The sequence below is a fragment of the Durio zibethinus genome, chromosome 5 (genome assembly GCF_047325235.1).
Source record: "Durio zibethinus cultivar Kanyao isolate XHJ-2024 chromosome 5, ASM4732523v1, whole genome shotgun sequence".
Taxonomy (NCBI): domain Eukaryota; kingdom Viridiplantae; phylum Streptophyta; class Magnoliopsida; order Malvales; family Malvaceae; genus Durio; species Durio zibethinus.
In genome coordinates this window covers 25,181,043-25,188,288 of record NC_143166.1, presented here as the reverse complement: position 1 = coordinate 25,188,288, position 7,246 = coordinate 25,181,043, and positions in this window count along the sequence as shown.

The window sequence follows — 7,246 nt, the reverse complement described above, 5'->3', positions numbered from 1 at the left end:
AAATCCTTTACACCAAATGCAAGAATTCTTTTTAACATTTATTGATTGCTAAGCTTTCTTTCCCTCTCTTTCTCTCATTATTTTTCTTTTTTTGTGAGAAACGTATTTTTTTTTACTTTCTTTAATGGCTGAATGCCGTTCGCTTCATAAGAGATAAGGGACAACCATTCTTTGCACTAATAATAAATTGCTCAAGGCAATTGCTAAGCAATTGGAGTGCATATGTCACTCATTAAAGGTGGACTTGACCCTTAATACTTACAATCTTACTTGGAAAATAAAATCTTACCCAAATTATTGAAAGATAAGATTTTATTGATTTAAAAATATAAATATTTGAAAATCTTAATGAATCCATTGATGGAGCCTCTTTAGATAATAACAGTAATCTCTTTGAATACTTCTAAAGTGAGAAAATGTTCTTAAATTGCTACCAAACTATTTGAGTAATTTTAAGAATAATTTTTAATATTAAAAAATTTGGTAAGACTTTTAAGATATTTTAGGCTTTGGAAAACATGAAATAAATTGTACCATCCTTTAGATAAGCATTTTGGGGGTGCTATAACATTCCCCAATAGTAACTATACTCTTGGACCTTGCTTGGTTTCGTAGATTTAAATCTACTCTTTTAAAGAATTTGAGCCAAGCCTAGGATTTTTTTTTTAAAAAAGGGGATAGATTCAGTTAGATGGTCAATCACATCTAAACAAAAGAGATTTGCAATGACTCCTCTTATTATTTATAACAATTGAGTTTTCAGACTTATATGACACTCACCTTATGAAAACTTTCACCATTCATAAGCTCACTAACTTGTTCACCAAGTAAACTTTATCACCAAGCAATATCTTCAATGAATCTAAAAATATTCCAATTAAATGTTTAACAAAATATTTTAGAATTTGAGTCAATACTTTCAACAATTTCTATATTGACCTAAATTTTATCAAATCATCCAAATTAATGCTAGAAATACTTGTCTCCTCCAGCAACGTAAGTCTTATACAATCTTCTTTTGATACCATTTGTTATGGTATCAAATTCACATATATCTCAAACTACACTTTAATACAACTATTAGGTCAAGCCTTAACCAATCAGCATCTTAGCAAGTGGAAGCATAATTGAATAATAAATCATTCACAGAAGAGACAATAATTAAAATAGTTTGACTCTTAATTAACCTACGACTATAGATAAGAGAAAACTTTCACTCATTGTACAAAATTACAAACAAATCAACAATTAACAATCTACTTAAGCATTCACAGTCAATCCCAATCCAAACAACCACTCAATAAACACAAATCAATCTCAACCCAATGTATAAGCATTCTTGCTCAATCATCTATGATCACTTTTGCTTGGTCTCTACCAATTCCAAATCAAATATTCACATACATGGGTACTCTACAGTTGCCTTATAGAATGCCTACACTCCTAACTCCATAAAAACCCTATAATTTTCCTTAGACTTCATTTTTTTCTCATTATTCATCCTATGAAAACTCTCATGATCTCTGAGTCACTAACTTGTCCATTAAATAAATTTTATCATCAAACAATATGTTCATTAAATCCTAAAATATCTTAAATAATATTTTTTTATTTATGATTCAATAATTGTTTTAATACTATAAATGATGCTTCACTCAACTTTGCTTGCATAATTTTTTCATAAAAGGTGTCTATTACAAATAAAAAATATGATTACAATAAAATAACTTTTTTTATCCACTAGATAAGGGATAAGAGTGGGGATGGTGGGATTCATATTAAATGTGTAAATGACACATTAGTACTTACAAGGTACTTGGACTCGATTAAGATAAGACTCGAATTCAGCTCAATCATTGTCAAGCTAAGCTCGAGCTCAAACTCGAGTAACTCAACTTATGTAGCGAGTCAAATTCAAACATCCTAATGCTCAACTTGAATAGCTTGCAAACCTAATCGAGCTGTCATATTTTAATATATATTTTTATTATTTTAATAAAAAATTACTATTTAACCCTTATATGTACTTCAAAGTTCAAATACAAATAACTGAGTTTAAAGCTAAACATGAAAATCAAGCTTGTTTTTTATTCAGTAAAATGAGCCTAATCGAGTAAGCTTGAGTAGCTTGATTTTTCTTAAGTCGAGCTTGAGTTTAAAAATTAAAACTCAATTAAGCTTGAGTCAAGTTTTAAGAAGCAACTTTGAGTTGAGCTTAAGTTCGAGCTTCTCATTATATCAATTCAGTTAGGCTCAATTAGACCCCTAGTTTGAAGTCCTACATTACATGTTTTTCTTAACCTTCTTAGTCATTAGGTCAAAAAACTGAAGACACAATCAAATAACTTTCAATATCTATTAAATAGTACATTATTAGAAGAAATTAATATACATACTAATAAAATAAACAAACTAATATAAATTGAACTAAACTCACATATTGTAAGACTTAAAATCTAAAGATTTTAAAATCTCTTTTTACCATTACCATTGAGATAAGACTTTATTGATAATTTTGCTTGGATAATTTGTTTTGTATTATTGTGACTTATTCATAGAGTGACTTATTCACTTTTGGATAATTTGTTTTATATTAACTATTAAACCACAAGACAAGTTCATATTTCATTTGTCCAAACGAGTTGGTACAATTCCATAGGATAGACTTGTCTTCAACAATAATCTTATCCCATCAATTTTAAGGTTTCAAAGCCTTATAGTTGAAACTTAAATCAAATTCATCTTAATGTTGAATGTCTAATAAGTTTCACATACACTGACATAGTGCATAGTAATTTAAATTCAATTAATTGAACCCAGGAATGATATTACTATTAATTAATTAACAGAATCATATCATTTGGTTTATATATCTAATTTAAGATCATGATTAATTTAGAGTCTTTTCCAGCCTAGGGTTTTGTAAGAGAGTTTTTCCAAGTCTTGATAGTTGCAAGAATCTATAATCTTAGTATTTTGGATGGAGGCTTGTATCTAAGTATCTAGTGGTCTTTATGGTTTAAAGAAGAGTTGAGTTCTGTGTTAGGGAGGAAATGGTAGAGGAGTTAAAAGATATATGGTCAAAGTTTACGCTCACTAAAGAGGAAAAAGAAATTATGGAAATAGCAGATCTAATAGATGACATTGATCATTCAAAAGAACTATAGGTGGTAGGAAAGTTATTAAATAGTAGAACTTTTAATAGGAAGGCCATGATCAACACACTCAAGATGATATGGAAACTTTCAAAAGAGATGAGAGTGACGGTGCTGGAGACTAACTTGTTTATCTTCAAATTTAGCATAAAGAATGATGAAATAAAAGTGTTGGAAGGATCATTATAGACTTTTAAGAAAAACTTGATTGTCTTCAAAGACTACATTGGAGAATTATGACCATCAGACTATAAATTTGATAAGGTAGATTTTTAGATCAGGGTTTCTAAGCTAGCTCTAAAATTAATGAACAAAGACATGGTAAAGAGAATTGGTAACAAGTTGGCTATTTTAAAGGAGTTGACAACAACGATCTTTTGTCATCAAATAAAGCTTTCTTGAGACTAAGGGTGGAGATAGACATCACCAAACCTCTAAAAAGATTTATATCAATCTCTAGAAAGAATAAGGATGTTGGGATGTGAGGTAAGTTAACGTACAAAAGACTGGCAAATTTTGCTATGTATGTGGGATGCTAGGTCACACAGAGATGGAGTGTGAAATGGATGTGGAGGATAATAGTGAGGATAAACACTAAAAAGATTGGCTTAGAGCTTTTCCAATTAAAAGAGTAAGCATCATAATGATAGAGAAAAACTTGAATGTGAGACATCACCAGTGCCATACAAAAAAAGGATAAAGTTAGAGGGACAGTAACAAACTCAAACAGTGGACATGAACGAAATTAAATGAAGAACAAAATGGTATAAATGGAGGAAGGGTGGACAGTTGAATAGATGAAAAAGGAAAAAGTTCTGTTCGAGAAAACATTAATGATAGAAATAAAGCTGTGGGAAGTGAAAGGAAAATAATGAGTGATCTAGGGGACAAGGGAAAAAATCAATGGATGAAAGAGACCGAGGAAATCTACCAAGCCATAATCCAAATGAATCCCAACAAACCACTTAGACCTAGCAGTATGCTTGTATTATTTTTTAAAAAATATTGGCATCTTGTTAAAAATGGTGTCACCAATTTTTGTCTGTCTTGTCATAAGGGTGATGAAGACATTAATGAGATTAATCATACTTATTTAGTTTTTATCCTAAAAACCTAAGATCCCAAAACTATTACAAGATTTAGGCTTATTAGCTTATGAAATATCATTTACAAGATTATCTCGAAAGTTTTAGTAAACAAGGTTAAAGAAATTCTTTCTTATTGTATTAGTGAGGCTCAAAGTGTTTTTGGTCTAAGTAGATTACTATCTGACAATATCCCTATGAACTAATACACCATTTGAAGAATAAAAATAGGGGAAAATGAGGTCTTTTGCCTTGAAATTAGATATGAGCAAGGCGAATGACAAAATGGAGTGGAATTTCCTAAAAGCAGTCATGAAAAAATTAGGATTCCCTTTAAATTGGGCAGCTAGGATTATGAGATATGTATTTTCTATTTTGTATTATCTTATTATTAATGGTGACATTACTAATGAATTCTTTCCAAAAATAAGGCTTCGCTAAAGAGACCCCCTTTCCTTATATTTATTTTTTTTTATATAAAAGGGCTATTAGCAATCTTAAGAAAAATCAGATGTAGAAGTTGTTATATAGAGCCCTGGCAAGCCAAAATGGGCCTTAAGTTAGTCACTTATTCTTTGTAGATGGTAGTATTCTCCTTGGTCTAGCAAATAGAAGTAAAAGCAAGAGGGTGATACATGTCCTAAAGAGATATGAAGAAAGCTTAAGGCAAAAGATAAACTTAGAAAATTGACATTCTTTTTTAGCAACAACACTACAGAAGGGCAAAAAAAAGGAAATAAAAAGTTGTTTTGGATTTCTAGAAAAAAAAAAATCTTAACAAGTATTTGGGATTACTTACAATGGTAGAGAAGGATAAGAAGAGGGTATTCAAAGAATTGAAAGACTGGATAAACGCTAGAATGAATGGGAGATGCTAAATAATGCTATCCATGGAAGGAAAAAAAGTGTTTACCAAGTCAATACCATAGTTAATTCTAGCCTATGTTATGAGATGCTTCATACTACTAAAATCAATGTGTGATGAATTAAACAACCTGATTAGCAACTATTGGTGGAGGAATGACAAAAAGAAAAAAAGAATCCATTGGTAAAATTGGAAAAAAATGTGTTGGTCAAAAACAAATGATGGTATGAGGTTCAAATAAATGAGAAACTTTAATAAGGCTATGCTGGCTAAACAGAGGAAGATGATCTTAACTAACCCAAACATACTTGTATCACAAAATTCTTAAAGCCAAGTATTTTTCATGAAGTACTTTTCTAGGGCCAAAACTTAGAGCTCATCCATCATTAACATGGAAGAGCATTTCAAAAATAAAAGCAATGTTGAAAAAAAGGCTAAGATAGCATGTTGGGAACAAAAAATCCATACATATATGGATTAATTGATGGCTTCCATTCATAAAGAACTTTAGGCCACAACTACCAATGAAGGCTAATGAAGATAATGAATTTAAAGCTAACTTGATTGATGACCAAACACATTATTAGAAATAGGATCGTATGCATGCACGATTCACACTAAAGAAAGTTTATACAATATGTGAGATACCATTAAGTAAGATGGACTAGCTTGATTGCTTAGTATGGCATTTTGAGAATAAGGCATATATACTATGAAAAATAGATGCAAAATGCTACGTAAGCTTTCTAAAGAAGATGAGTCTGATGTAAGGACATTTGAAAAATAAACAAAAGGGGAAGTTGTATGGCCATTAATTTGAATAGGTAACATTCCAACAAAGATCAAATTTTTGAATTGGAAGGCCAGCAAAGGATTTTTGTTAGTCATGGTGAATTTGATCAAAAAATAGATCCTTGTTCCAATTGTGTCCGAGATGTGGCAATAAGGAAGAAATTGTGCTCCATGCAGTGAAAGAATGTAACTAGGTGAACAAAGTATGGGAAAATCTAAACTTTAAATAGGACAAGGAAGTTAAAGGCAAAGGTGATGACAAATATGAAAGTAGAATAGCTTTAACTATTCATGATAGGGATATAAGCAATCTAGAATGATCAAAATAGAGAGATTCATGGGGAACAACAAAAGGACTCAGTGATGTTTGCAACATTTACGAGGCAATAAATGGCAAAAATTTATGCAAGCTTAATAGTAGAGCTTAAGCTAATAAGCACGACAACATAATAGATGGAAATTGACAATCTAGAATGATCAGAACAAAGAGATTCATGGTGAACAATGAAGTGATCCAGTGATGTTTATGACATTTGTAAGGGAATACATGGTATAAATTATGCAAGCTTAATAGTAGAGCTTAAGCTAACAAGCACGACAACATAATAGGTAAATATTGATGGGATGATTGACAAGGTGAACAAATAGGGATGAATAGAGGTGATTGTTAGAGATTGGAAAGAAAAAGTAATAGTAACAAGCCACAACAATTTGCCTGGGGTGACAAACCCTTTCTCTACTGAAGCTAATGTTAGGCTAAATAGCACCAATCCAATTACACCAATGGAAGTGAAATCAATTAATCAATTAATCACACAAGAGACAATAATTTAACATAATTTGGTCTAACCAATTTATGTCCACAGATAAGAAATAAGATCCATTAGTTGTAGAGAATTACAAATATACAAATCATATCAACCTCACTCAATAGTCAATACTCAAAAGACCCTCTCAATCTTTTCTAGTCCTATGAAGTATTTTTAACCAAAACAAACACATATCCATGTACACTCATGCACCATACCCATGTGGACCCTCTCAATCTTCTCTAGTTCACTCATAAATATTCAACCATACACACCTATAATATGTAAATCTTCAATAGTCTCATGGGGTGTTTATCCCATAAAACTTTATAACTCTCTTACATTTTTTTCTCATATCTAACCCTATAAAGATTTTGCCTATTTATAAGCATACAAACTTGTCCATTAAGAATCTATTTCTTTTAAAAATTCTTCTTATGTAAGTCATACTTACCTATTAAGAATCTATTTTCTCTTAAAATTTTTTTTTTTTTGCAAGTGTTCTTATCCATTAAGCAATATCTAACTAATTTCAAATAA